Genomic DNA, 15,916 nt, shown 5'->3' with positions numbered 1-15,916 from the left:
ACTTTATACTACAGTATTGAAGTTTTGTGGGCATCATTCCCACCCCAGTTTTACTTTCTATTTGGAAGGTTTCTAGGTCACCAAATCTCTATGTACATGTGTAATGAATGTTTGTTCTTTCAGTTATGTAGTAGATTAAATGAATGAATGGTGAATGGTTAATTTTTTGAAAGTTTTATAAGTTACTAATTCACCCCTCCCCTCTCAGTAACCTATCTTATCCTGAATATTTTCAACATGTAGAACAAGCTAGAAAGTGGTAGAAGATAAGGTTGACAACTAAGCATCCACAAAAGGGTGGAACATGCTAGAAGGGAACAAACTCATGTGTTGTCAAAAACTCATCACTACAACTATTAACTACCAAATATTAAATAAATGCATTAACCTAAGTAAGCTTAAAAAATAGAATAAATAATTAATAATTATTTATTTATTTACTCTAACACCCCCCCTTAAGTGCAACTTAGGGGAATGCCTTAAGCTTACAAAACTAAGATGAAATGCAAAATGGGTACTGGCAATGAGGCCATGTTAGGTACCCATGTACAATGCAAGGGGAAATGCAACCTCTAAAAAGGGGGAAAGAGAGAAAACCACGTGGGAAAATCCTCCCCCAAAAAATGGTAAGAACCCACTAAAGAACTGAAGAAGCCTCCAACTAGGGGAATGTCCCCTAAAATAGGAACAAAAGTGATCATGAAGAGCATCACTGAAACATGAAGAAGCTACAAAGTCTGCCATCTCAAAGAAACTACTAATCTGAAGAACCTCCATGGAAGAAGAAGGCATGAACCAAGCATGTCTATATGGTAGATGATCCATCTCACTAAAATGCATAGGTAACCAACCACTGCAATCGCCTCATCTATAGGATCAACCATTGAATGCATAGCTCACACTATCGAACCATCGAACCAAGGATGCATTAGAAAAATAGCATAACCCCCCCTTAATGTAGATGGGGTGAGATGACAGGCAACTGAGAAGGTGGGCCAAAATCCTCTGTAGATAGAATCAAGAACAACAAGAGAGGAAGAGGTACAAACACCTATAAAGACGTGGTCACATCAATGCTGCATGGGGCTGATGTCGTGAAAGGGACACTCACTTGACAAAGGGAGAAGGTAAATATTAAATAAATGCATTAACCTAAGTAAGCTTAAGTAATGGAATAAATAATTAATTATTTACTCTAACATCTGGTTCAACATAAACAAGAATGAAGTGATAGTAGCACTTCTGGGATGGAAAAATCCTATATAATGGTAGAGTATGGTTACCAAGGGATCCCTCCAAATATTCCAACTATTAGATAGCCTAAGGAGGTTGACTGGTGAGGACTTCCCTAAGAAATCAAGCCTTTTAGGCCTAATTAGGTCTATTGCAACAATAAGCATTAAGTACTTTCCTTTTAGGTTGGGAAATTGTTCTCTTGGGGTTCGATATAACTTTTAAAAGGGAGTTTGTATCTATCAATTTTCTATGAGGTTCTTTGGGGAGTTTTCAAACTAAGTTGCATAACTCATTTTTTTAGGGCTACAAGTGAAGAAGGCATAAAAACTAGAGTTGTTTGATTTCTCAAATACTTCTTAAAGGGTGTAAATCATTTCTTTTAGAGACTTGTGAATTACGTCTAGAACGTTTCCATCCCCATTATAATATCTAAGTTCCAATTGTCTATGAAAACCAAGTATAATCAATTGCTTTGGCAAGAGACTTGGAATCCTCTAGGAGGATAGGTTGTTTGGTGTTTGATTGCAAGATCTTGTGAAGGTGTGGAGTTCTCTTCCAAGCATAGTTGGGTGTAGAGAACACATCTAAGCTTACACCACTTTAAAGTTGCATACCAAGGGGAGAGCTCTACATCAAGTGGTATTAGAGCATCTAAGATCCTTAGGGTAAAAGAAATACCAACACCATGGAAGGAGAAGATAAAGGAGGGTTGTCAACAATGATGACCAATGCAAAGATAGTAATATACCTTAGAGAGAAACAAATAAAAAGATTAACAAAGAGACAAGGAAATGTAGTTGATGAGGTGAGAGATGGAAAATCTTAAGGAAAAGCTTCATAAGACAAGTGGGGAAAACTTTGAAGAATTTAGAGAAGGGAGTGATGAAGAACCACTTGAGAAGGATGAAGAAGAATGGACTATAGATCATAGGCTTCTTGTGAAGACTCTAAAATCTATGGAGAGGAGAACCATGGATACCAAGGTTGACTTGCCTACATATTATGGGAAGATAGACCAAGATGTTGCAATGTATTAGGTAGATGCCCTAAATAGTTTTTTTGATTCTGAAGAGCTCCCTAAAAATTAGAGGGTGAAGATTGCTAAGTCAAAGCTCAAAGGCTCTACACTTACATGGTGGAGCTTCACTCAAGATGATAGGGTAAAGAATAAGAAGAATCCAGTCACCACATGGAATAAAATGGTGACCCTACTCAAGGAGACTTATGTCCCTAAAGATTATGAAGTTCAACTTCATAAGAAGAGGATGTGTCTGAGACAAAAGGAGATGGATATCTCCACCTATACTAAAGAAAGTCAGAAATTGGTGATGAAATCCAAGCTTTTTAAACCTGAACATGTGTAAAACTTGCTAGGTATATGCAAGGATTGGGAATGTCCACTTATGATGAACATAGTCCAACAAACTCTACCATAGTAAATCGATGCTATCATTTGGTACTCAAAGTTGAAGAAAAGTTCAAAAGAGGAAATGAAAAAAGTGGTAGATGTAAAGGAAGGAATGAGAGAGGAAAAGGGAACTATGGAGGAAGAGGAACACAAAAAAATAGACCACAAGGAGAATTCAATAGGGAGAACACCATGCAGAAAGTAGTTCAAGAGGTGGATATAGAGGAAGAAGAGGCAATGGTAGAGGTAGAAATAGAGGAAGAAATAATGGGCATATTAGATAAGTTACAACTACAATCAAATGGGTGATTACACAAATAGTTGTCCAAATAAAGAGAAGTAGAATAACCAAGGAGAAAGAAGAACCAATCTTGTGCAAGAGGATGACACTAATAGTGTAAGAGACTATACTAGAGAAGAAGAGGCTTTCCTCATGATGAAGAGAACTTTGATTTAAGCAACAATGCTAGTGCAGCCTCCATCTAGATAAAGGCAATTAGAATAACCAAGGAGAAAGAAGAACCAATATTGTGCAAGAGGATGACACTGATAGTGTAAGAGACTATACTAGAGAAGAAGAGGCTTTCCTCATGATGAAGAGAACTTTGATTCAAGCACCAATTCTAGTGGAGCCTCCACAAATAAAGAATCTTTTTAGAACCAAGTACAAGAGCCATTGAAAGGTCTGCAAATTAGTAATTGATTCTAGTTCTAGTAAAAAACTTGTATCTAGAGAAATGGTAGACAAATTAAAATTGGAGAAAATACCCCACCCAAATCCCTCCCATGTATCTTGGTTGAAGAAAGGACAAAAGGCCCTCATAAATGAACATGCTTGGGTAGATTTCTTAATCAAAGACTATAATGATAGATTCCTTTGTAATGTTGTAGACATGGATGCCTATCACCTTTTGTTAGGGTGTCCATGGTAGTGTTGTTAACATTAAGGTCAATTTATCTATTAGTGACTCACACTTAGTCAATTGGTTACATTGCTACCAAGATATACAGTGTTAACCATGTTCTCTAGTATCTACCAAGCTTGCATTATTAGCAATGTGAATCTAGTGTTGACCAAGCTATGGAGTATCAACCAAGTGATTCAATATGTATGAAAAGTTTTGCAATTTTCATTGAGTCACACAGTGTTGAATGAGTTCAAGATACTTGGAAGTGATCAGTATGAAATAAGCCTCTTTGTTAACCAAGTGCCAAATGATACTGAGTGTTGACAATGGTTTCCAAGTATCAGAACATTACTGAGTTTGTCTTCAAAACCTAAGTTACAACAATTGGGCCAACTTTCTAGATTTTTGGGAAAATTGTAGTGTAGCCTATTCCAATAAGTTGTGATTTGGATTGGTATATATGTAATGAATTGTATCATATCCAAATAATTTATGTGAGTATATGGTGAGCAGAAGTGCAAATTGAAGAAGGCTACAAGAAGTATAAGTGACATTAAAGTATTATCTATCACAATAAGGTGATCATTACAATTCAAGGACTCTCAACTAGAAAATAAAAGTTGTAGATCAAAGATTAGCAATTGGTTCATCCTAATAGGTGCATTAGTCAAATCCTTTAATAGGGTAGACTTAACGGCCTTTGATAAATCTCTTTACTAGGTGCATACTTCATTGTATGTTTTGTAAATCCTTTGACATGGTGGACCTCATAGTTTTTATTGCTCCTAATACGGAAGATCATCAAAAGTGATCAATTGTAAGCCTTAAAAGGCTAACTTTATACTCCAATACTAAAACTTGTGGGTATCATCCCTACCCTATTTTTACTTTCTAATTGGAAGGTTTTTGGGTCACCATATCTTTTGTCAAAATGTTGTGAATGTTTATTTGCTTTCATTCTTTCATGCATGCAATTAGATTAGAATATTATATAAAGGATTAATTGGTGAAATGAGATTAAGTTTTATTGGTTTGTGATTCACCCCTCTGCTCCTAGTAACCTTTCCTTCCTCATACTTCTAACAATTGGTATCAAAGAATTAAGGATCTCACAGAAGAAGTTTAACAACTTGAGAAAATATTAGATACAATGGAGGTATATAGGCTAGATAAGGCTATTAAAAATAAAAATTTGGATCCTGAATTAGCCATTGGGAAACTAAAGAAAGAAAAGGAGAAAATCTCTCAATCATTAAAAAGAAGGAAATATCTTGTAGTACAAATGAATGAAAATATCTACACTGAAGAAGGAATTGAAGATATCTATCCAGAAAGAAATTCAAATGAAGTTGAGGATGTAATCAAAGACCTATTAGAAAAGACTTCCAATCTTCAAGAAGAAGTTAGAAAGATGGAAAGATAACTAGAAATCTAATCAATGAGATTATGTGAAGTCATGGAAGAAAAAGACAAATACAAAGAAGAGAGAAGAAAACAACAATGAAATTCAACATCTATCCTTTTAGCAAGCAGACTTCATTGATCAACTCACAAATGCAAATGAGGAACATATGAATCTAAGGTTAGAAAATGAAAGACTACAAAATGATCTAAACACTGAAAAAATCCAATGAAAGGATGATGAAATCTAAGAAAGCATGAATCAGTTGAATGAGAAAAATTAGTATAGACACAAAGACAAAGCAAGATTAGATTATATAGAAGAAGGTGAATCATCCTTGAGTAAGGAGCTCAAAAGAATCAAAGACCTACTCGCAATCATTGTGGTAAGATAGATCACACATCAAAAAAATGTTGGAATAATGGTAAAGAAAAATTCAATGAAAAGCATTCAACTGTAATAAGCATGGTCATAGAGCAAGTGAATGCAAGGAGAAACCTAAATTTGAAGGTACATGTCACAGTTGCAAGAAACAAGGACACAAATCTTCTGAATGCAAAACCAAGAAATTGAATCCAGTAGAATAAATTATGAAAGAAATATTTGGATGGGACTACAACACATGGTGTAGATGCCACTACTGTGGTGAATTTTGGCACATTAGAGAAAACTATGTGAAACATCACATGAGGAAATGATATACCACTAAAAGATGTTTCATTTGTACATAACTTGGACATCTTGCCAAGAATTGTATGAACATGGGAATAATTGAAGATGAAAAAAAAGCCAAGGCTAGCAATATCAGAAAGTAGATGAAGCAACAACATATACCAAAATCTCTTGAGAATGCCAACCCAAGTCATGAAGTTGATTTCACTCAAGAGTTGGGTGACTCAAGAATGTCAACTTGAATTCCTATGGGAATAACTAAGATTCTAAAGCTGACATCTCTCATCAGTTCCATCCATCAAGAAGAAGAGATCCATATCAGCATTCAAGATTCACAAGGATCACTAAATAGTTCTAGAAATTCAAGACCTTACTAAGAGAGGTTGGATCACAAGATCCTACTGAGAAAGGTTAGGATATACTAAAGTATTGTATATGGACACTGAGTTATTGAAGACTCTACTAAGTGATAATGATTCTATCAAGCATTAAAGGTTGAACCCAGTGGAAAATATCCTATCAGCAAGTGAGTATATGCACTAAGCATTCATGGTGACTGTGAAGTGGAAATACATTAAAAAGAAGAAATAAAATGTATTAGTTTACCGTGAATTTCCAAAGCTAGTTGAGAAGATTGAACTTAAAGCCCCCAAATGATTTGAGTGTTTTCTATTGAATGAATTTTGAGTTTTTAGAAACCTACCGAGAATGGCATCTTCTAATGGAAAAATCAAGAAAGGATCTGAAATGTTCATTCAAGGAGTTGATTGCAAGGCACGAAAATTCAAGTTGAGTCCAGAAATTGCAAAAGCGGTTGACCCAGATGGTGCACAATCAAAATTTTTGCCCAAGGTATTGCTCATGCTCAATATCCATTCATATTATGAATTTTCTATTCAAGAGCTAAGCAATCATGAGATGAATGAAGAATTGAACAATTTGTGTGTTAATAACATTCTAAAACTCGAGCATCAACATTTGGAAGCCAAGGGCTTGACACATATTTCACATATGCCAAGATACTTTTAGTCAAATTGGATAAGATTTATCTTGAGCTAAGTTCACAAGGGAAAGCTATGGTTAGACAAACCCATTTTGATCACAAGGAAAATGATTCATAGACTCACTAGTCTTCCAATGTTGGACAAAGCCAAAGTGACCAAAACCCTAGGTCTGATAGAACTAGAACAGAAAACTTTTGCTAAGTAGGATGGCAAAGGAATGAAGATTAGCAATGTAACTATCATGGAACTAAAATTTGCATCCATATCATTGCTCATAAGATCTATAGCTCCAGTCATCTCAATAATGTGTCATGTGAGGTAGTTGATCTAGCTCTCAAAGTAGTAAAGAATAACATGTCATTCAACCTTACTGAGTTGTTATTAAATCAATTCAATAAGAACATGGATAGCATAAGATGTTCCAAGAACAATCCATGTAAGTTTGGTTCACTCTTGACTTGTTTATTCTTCTTTGTGCAAAAAATCTTCCTGTCTAAAGGTTCAGTATTATGGAGAAAGGATGTCCTTGTTTTATATCAAATAAATGATTATATAGCAGAAATGGGTGAAAATTTTGATAGCATCATGGAAAACTACTTTGAAACACTCAATGAGAAGATGCAAAATTGATATAGGACACCTATGGAGCTTGTAGATGACTACAAGGATGATATCTATTTTATGTTGGATTGTGAAAAGTTATATATTTAGGTAGTCAGGCCTAGAATAGCATGGGTTAAGCCTCTAGAGTATGAGGTTAACATAGGTGAGACCAGAGATGTTAGTGAGGCTCTGCTAAATGATCTTGTGGATCCTAAAGCACCTTATTTTGGGACTTATGAAGAAGCCAAGGCAAGAATAGAACTTGAAATTAAGCTTCCTCAAGCATTTGTCAAAAGAAGAAAGAGGATAGAAAAACTAAAAAAAGTAAGTTCTACTCTCCTGTTGACAAAAAGAAAACGTGATGATGTGGAAGACAATATTGTAGAGGATGAAGATAAGGAAACCAAATCTAAGGAAGATGAGCATATAAGGAAGAAAGGTAAGGTTATCATAACTAGACCTACTAAGTTATCCACTGCTATATTGACAAGAAGGGCATCAAAGTCCAGGAAGAAATTGAAGTTAGGTGAAGAGGATGCCAAGTAGATTATCTTCAAAAGGCTTGCACCTACACTTCAAGAAAAGTTAAAGGAATTGGAAGATAGAACTGGCATGGCATGTTTTCAATTCCTCAATTATGAATCAAGGAATGCAGATAAAAAAAGACAAATTGGAGACAACATTATGACCAAATTCAAAAAATGGAAGTATTCTCCTGATGAGCTTACTCAGCAAATTCCTAATGAGCTTATGCAAACAATTAAGCCTAGATGGGAGCATGCAAAGAAGACTACCAAAGACATCTTTGAATAGACTCTGAGGCAACTCATGTCGAGTCTCGGTGAAAAGGAGGTGAAAGAATCTTTGAAGAAAAATGAACATAAGTTTACTCTCAAGATGAACACTTGTATGATACTTCTCAAAAACATTGAATATGTAATGAAGGTTGTTACAACAACATGGAAGAATATTTACAAACTGCATCAACCTAGTGATTTTTGTGTTCATGTTAATGAAAAATATGGTGATGATGATGAGGAAGAGGATGTGGGAAAAAAAGATGACGAAGTAGATAATGTAAATCTAGATGATAAGGAGGAAGAACATGAAGCCACTGGAGGAAGTCTTCCAAAGATTCAAAGCATTAAGGAAACTGATGTAGAGATGATTACAACATTAGTAATAGCTTTATTTCCTCATCTTTGAGCAAAGCCTTAGTGCAATCTGGCTCAAAGAAAGCTTCTACCAAGTTGGTTGTGGCTACCATTGCAACACCAAGCACCCAACCAAGCTCAAGACCTATTTAGCTAAGTATTAACTGAGGTGGCCAACACTTCATTTACCAAGCAATGAGTGCCTCCATCATTAGGTTTTATCATGCAGCAATAAGGTATTTCTACTATTAGTACCACATCTACATTTGTTTCTAGCCCCTCAGTTTCTATTATTGTTTCTATTCTGCACATGTCCATAGTTAGTACAATGATAGTTGAGAACAAATCTCAACTGAGTACTGAATTTTTAGATAAGGGTAAGGGGAAAGAAGAAGAAATTGATCCAGATGGATATGGTTATTCTAATTTGGGATATGTCTACTCTCACTCCTAATCAAATGAATACCATAAGAGAACTATTGTGAAAGAGAGCTAAGCAACAGAAGCTTAGAGATGAGAAGAGAAAGGAAACCCAAGTAATTGAAGATATAAAGGAAATATTTGTAAGTGCACTGAGTATTGAGGTTGATAGTACACAACATAATTTGAACTAGTTAGTAGAAGTTGTCAAGAAATAAAATGAAGACTTGAATAGATAGGATAAGTTACTACAAAGAGCCAAAAGGTGCAAAAAATTACAATAAACCAAGTAGAATTTATATTAATCTTGTTTCATTGGAGTCATTTGTAAATAATGTCAATTCATTATTTGTTAAGTTGTGTGATACATCTATCTTCACACAAGAAATTAAAGATAAACTATCAATGATAGATAAATACATAAAGGTAAGTGCACACCAATTGTCACTTGACCCAAGATATAGTTCTTCTCATTATTCAAAGATCATATTTCTAAAAAAATTGCAATACAAATTAATAAAGGAAGAAGCCAAGATTAGGGCCACATTGCAAAAATCCAAGGCATGATTCTTCCAAACATGGATGTATTATAGACACACATTGCACATACTAAGACACTCATCCATGACAATAACTTCTCCATAGCTCATCACATGATGGAGTTATCCATAGAAGTTCAAATTGCATTGCATGCACGTAAGGTGTTACAAGAAAATTGGGACAAGATGAGGATATTAATCTTGAAGGTACACTCTGAATTCTTGTCACATTTTGGTATTAATATATAGTATACACCTTTGGCATTTATGTCAAAAAGAGGGAGAAGTATAGATGAGTATACATATGTATAAAGAGGGAGATGTATATGTAAAGACATGTAAAGACTATATGTATTGGGGAGTAGTATAGCATTATATAGATACCTGAACAGATAAGAAGAAAACATCTTTTACAAAATTAATTTTGAAAAATCTAAAAAGTAGAGTATGTTACCAAGTTGTAGACATAGAATGGAGATAAAATAATGTTTTGACTTGTAACTAGAATATTCAATTTTTTGGATGATAAGTATTTTTGTCACTAATGCCAAAGGGGAACATAGTTGACATTAAAGTCAATTTGTCTATTAGTGACTCACACTTAGTCAATTGGTTATGTTGCTACCAAGCTATATACTTGCTATCAAGTCTCTTAGTTGTTACTGAACTTCATAACCTATGTACAGTTCATGCCAAGAGTAGCAGTGTCTACCAAGTTGTTCAATGCAAGTGATGGAAACTCTAGTGTTAACTAACCTCCATAGTGTTAACTGAGTTACATAGTATCAACTGAGTTACACAGTGTTAACCATGTTCTCCATTGCCTACTGAGCTCATAGTATTAGTGATGTGAATCTAGTGTTGAATGAGCCATGGAGTGTCAACTGAGTGATTCATTATATGTTAAGTTTCATAGTGTTCATCGAATCACACAGTGTTGACCATGTTCAAGCTACTTGGAAGTGATCAGTATGAACTAAGACTCTTTGTCAATTGAGTGCTAGACAATGCTGAGTGTTGACAGTGGTTGTCAAGTATCAAAACATCATTGAGTTTGTCTTCAGAACCCAAGTTATAGTAGTTGGGTCAACTTTGTGGATTTTGGTGAAACTTGTATTGTAGCCAACTCTAATAAGTTTTGATTTGGATTGGTATATATGTGATACATTATATCATATCCAAATAAGGTACATGTGTATATGATGAGAAAAAGTACGAATTGAAGAAGGCTACAAGTAGTATAAGGGACAACAAAGTATTATCTATCACAACAATGTGATCATTACAATTCACCAAATCTCAACCATCAAATCAAAGTTGCAAATCAGAGATCAACCACTAGTTCATCCTAACAAGTGCAGTATAAGGGATGACAAAGTATTATCTATCACAACAATGTGATCATTACAATTCACAAGGTGGACCTCATAGTCCTTACTGCGCCTAACAGGGAAGATCATCAGAAGTGATCAATTGTAAGCCTTAATAGGCCAACTTTATACTATAGTACTAAAGCTTGTGGGTATCATCCCCACCTCGGTTTTACTTTCTAGTTGGAAGGTTTCTAGGTGACTATATCTTATGTCAAATTGCTATGAATGTTTATTTTCTTTCATTCTTTCATGCTAGCAATTAGACCATAATATTATATGAAGGATTAATTAGTGAAATAAGATTAAGTTTTATTGGTTCCTGATTCACCCCTCCCCTCTCAGTAACATTACCTACCTCTTATTTCCAAAAAGTATGATCTACAAGAAAAAAGTGATGGAGTCACAAACAAGTATGAAATCAACCAAAGTGGTCATAAATACAATTTTCTCCCTCTTCTCGATCCTCAACAAGAAAAACCAAAGGAAAATATATGCAAATCAAACCTCCTTTCATTTCACTCATTGATTTATGACACACTTAATTTAGCTATCTTTGTGATGGAATTAAGCTCTATGTGTAGGTCAACCTCCAAAAAGTAATTTATTAATATTTTGTAGTCATGCGATGACATACCTTTTTTCAATAGTTTGGTTGACACCTTGTACTAGATTAAATTTATATGCCTTATTTGTATTGGCGTGTAGGTCAAAATTGTACATAATTTTCTTAATTAGAAAGATGAATTTTATTTGGGTTGAATAGACTATGTGTTTGTTGACCTTTGACTTATGGTCTGCTGAATTGCATTTTTTGTATTTTGTCATATGTTGCATGTTTTGAAAAAAAATCACATTTACAAGAAGTGTGATACATTTAAACCAGTTCATTATAGTTTTAATTATCAATTTATATTTTTTTGAACACTTTTAATTAAATAATTAATATGTGCATAATAGTGCAATGATACCGTTTCATTATGTGTTTTTAAATGATATATAAATCACAAATATTTTAAACATTTTAAATAGCATCACAATAATGCCAATAGTTTGTGATAGTCTATTTAATTTTATCATCTTAATGTCATCTAAAATGCTCCAGGGTTATGAATCTACTTTATTTATAATTATAACCAGTTATAATTGAATGAGATATGTGAGAAGACTGCAAATTAAAGAAGCTATTTAAAGGTCTCTATGGAAGGGACTTATGATGGAGATCTATATGACCCCAACTTCTATTATAAGTTGTGGTTGGGGTTAGGGTGAGATGGATAATGCAAGATAGCTATTTTTATTATTTGTGAATTTTAGTGCTAACCAAATTTTGTATTGAGAGCTTTATCACATGCTTCTTAAAATTTGAACACAAACAAGAATATATCTGAAATATATGATTGATTTTGAAGACATTAAATGTTTAAGGTCATGCCTTAATTTAATCATTCATAATCATTTTACAATTGTTTCAAAGAAAATTGTCATTTGTATTTCAAAGTATAACTTTTCCCTCTTCACATTGTTGCATGTAGACCTATCTTGTACTAACAAAATTTATCTATGCATTACAAAAAATTTGCACATAATATGTATCAAATATTTTTCAAGTAAATAGCTTTATAATACACACCAATAATATATATCAAAATATTACTTATTGGTGGAAGTTCATTAGATGATGTTCAATATTCCCAATTCTATACCAATAAAAAAACAATGTTCATATATCAAATATTTCTTTAATGGTTCATTCAAAGATAATTCTACCAAATGCTATATCCAAATAACTATAATCATTAGACATTTTTATGGTATTGTATCAATAATTTAATAAAATACTTATAAATTCAATTATAACCTTCTTACCAGATGTGTGAAATATTCTATATGATTAAAATCAACATGCCTACTATACCTCATTTTTAGATCTCCTTGTAAGGCAAGTGCTAGATAATAATAATTTATCAGAGCTCAATATTTGAAACATTTTCTATTGGGAAGTGTACTAGTTGTTTTTGTAACTAACTTTATGTCTAAAAATCTTAAAATAGCACATCCAATTTTGACAAAAAATAAATTAAAAAAATTCTCTCTATATGTGAGATATTTACTTAGAGCTATTGTTTTGTCTTCTAGGTATGTAGTAACAATGCACATTCTAATTAATCAAAACAATGCACATTTTGACTTCTAGGTAGTAACAATGCTCTTAGAAATAGGGTTGATAATCTTAAGAAGTACCTAGAAGGGGAAGCTAAAAGTAGGGAGATTTTAGAAGAAAATTCTAGAAAATCCCAAACCACATTAAGTCGTATGAGGAAGGGTTTAGCAAAATTCTGAAGAGGAGTGATAGCAGGATTAGGTCTCTACTTTGCAAAAGATCAAGGACTTCGCTAGGTAGATTGACAAGGAGGGGATTGAACTTAAAGTGGATCTGGAAAACAATGTTAAAGAAGCTAACTGTCAAAGATGGTCTTGCAAAATGAATGAGGGAAAGCCTCAACAAGAAAGTTCTCGCTGCTTCCCAAGCCATGAATTAGTTGAAAGACACCATGGAGAAGATAACTGTAATAGGGAATCAAGCCACTAAGGCTCTTAAGGGTCTTGTCTAATTTTTTGGTCTTTCAGTGTTTGGGTGGTCTGTTGTGTCTATTAGTGTTATTTGGTTTTGCTAGTCTTGTATGTCTATTGGTTGTGGGATGGGTCATTGGTTCCATTTGTTGGCTAGTATAGTTCTGAAAACTATGATGTTAATATTGAATATCTTTATGCAATCTTATGTTAGGAGATTCTGGATTCCTTATTAAAAATTGTTTTTAACTTAATCCAAAAGAATATATGTTGTGTGATCTATTATGCACATACTGATCAAATAATAGTCACTCTATCATAAGAATGCCTCACGAACTATGTAATAAAACTGCCTAATTTTTAATACTTATCAATAAATTGCTCTAATAATAGTACACTATGCATACCAACAAAGTTGTAAAACTCATCTAATTAAAGTATAAATTCCAACTAATAGAACTATTGTAGACACCTAAAAATCCTTTAGAAAATAAAGTATTTTTATTTTTTGAAAAATTCCTGATGACATCATCATTTATTAATTAATTAATTAATTAATTTTTATGCCATTAAATCCTTTTATCTTAATTAAAAATATTTAATTAAGGAATCCCTCCCAAAAATGTTTAAATCTTATTTAAACATTATTTCCTTATTTATTAATTATTTAATTAATAAATTGACCAAAAATCCTAAAATAAATTAAAAAATTATTCTTTTCCCAAAAGTTGGCCAATTTCCTTATGACCAGTAACCTCTTCCAAAATCTTCTAATCCTTCTTTAATTTTGATTAAAGGCTAATCCCATCATTTCCTACCCCTAATCCCAACTCAAAATATTTAATTAAAGTTAAATATTAATCCTCATGTTTATTAAAAAAGTTTTAATAAATATCTCCTCAACCCAAACCCTTGAAATAAATAAAACTTTATTTATTTCCTAAAAATCTAATTTATCCTCATCCTAAGAAGTTCTAGACTCTTCTAGAAAGTCTTTATCCTTATCCTAGGAAATTCTAGACTATTCTAGAAAGTCTTTATCCTCATCCAAAGTCTAGACTCTTCTAGAAGATGTCTTTAAACCTAATCCTAATCCCTTCCTAACCTTGTCACATTCCCTAAACATGGGTTAAGACTTACTAACCCAAGCCAAAGTTAACAAATATCTCCTCCTTCACCCACCCTCATTAAATGCCATCCACTTGCCTATCCTTAAGCTAATCCTAAACCATCCTAATCCATCCTCTAATCATTTGCACAAGCCTAAGCAATCTTAGAACCTTCCTAATCAAGCCCAAGTCGAAATTGCTCTCATCACCCTCAAAATATCTCAACCATAAAACTTTATGAAGTCCACTAGGTCATAAATGACTCTTACAAGCCCTTTTATTGCTCTTACAAGTCATTATGAGGGTCTTTATGAAGATTTTATCTCTTGAGCCTCCTTTGTTGACTCATCCTTGCCCTTTCCTCCATCCTCTCACCATGTGACATGTGTCACTCCTTGATTGGTTGTAAGGAACCACAATCCATGTGCTCTCCTCTCATGCAATCTAAGCCCTCCATGAGCTTTTTCCCATCCTTGCATCTTAGCCTTCTCTCCCCTTGTCGTCTTTCGAGGCCATCTTGGGTGCATAAGATTAGGATCCAAAACCTTGTTTCTTTTTAGGAGGCCTGCTTGGGGATTTCATCACCCCTTGGACAACCTCAACTCCAGCGTTCTGGCGGAGTATAAGAATTGGGAGGTGAATCAAAAAACACCTCTCTTGGGATCAAGATTTTGTCACTCGGGCTAAGCCTCAAGGAACTTTATACCCTTGAGAAGTGAAAGAGGAGAAGTGGGTTACCGCTCCTCTCAGCTGTGTGACATCTTTTTGGTCTCATCTACGGATTTGGGCCTCACGTACCTTGGGTATATCGAGGACTCCTTAGCTAAACCAACTGTCAACCTTGTAGACAACCATCTAGGATGTTAATGTGTTTGAGGTGACTGATCAAAACATTTGTAGAACATACACACTCCTTGGCGCAAGTATCACTTTCTGAGAATCAAAAACTTCTATCTGGTTGTTTCTATCTATTGCTTGATCTTTTATTTTTTGAATGAATGTTTGCCAAACTTGGTCAATCCTAGCTTAGGGCATACTTAGCGTAGTCACTGCCTATTCCAGAAGTTGAATGAGTTGAAGCAAAACAACCAAGATCTCTCAAAGCCAAGCAAATTTAGAAATTGATGTCAGAGCAACCCAAACCCAAACAGAAGTTTCACAAAGTTAAACTCAAACCATCTCTAGCATACCAAGAACTTTCAGCCAAGAGAAAAGAAATAACACCAAGCCCACGAATTGCCAAACTCCACAAAGCAGAGGACAAAGCTACCGACGAAGCACTTCAAGAGGCCTGGTTAGAGCGCACCATCAAATTTAGCCAACATCCAGGAGTTAATCCTACTTATGCTTTACCAACTAGGCATGATTTCTATGATTAGACACCCTTGTTTCTCCCCATCTTCTTGGATTAGCTTCACTTTAGAGTCATCTTTGTAGAAAAGTCAGCCATCTTAGGTTATCCCCTTAATCATTATTAGCTCATACATCTCATTTAGAATCAAACCATCTAGCCAGCA

The sequence above is a fragment of the Cupressus sempervirens genome, chromosome 1 (assembly GCF_028749045.1).
Source record: "Cupressus sempervirens isolate cs-2001-9-10 chromosome 1, ASM2874904v1, whole genome shotgun sequence".
NCBI classification, from domain to species: Eukaryota; Viridiplantae; Streptophyta; class Pinopsida; order Cupressales; family Cupressaceae; genus Cupressus; species Cupressus sempervirens.
Note: the sequence above shows the minus strand (reverse complement) of the source record.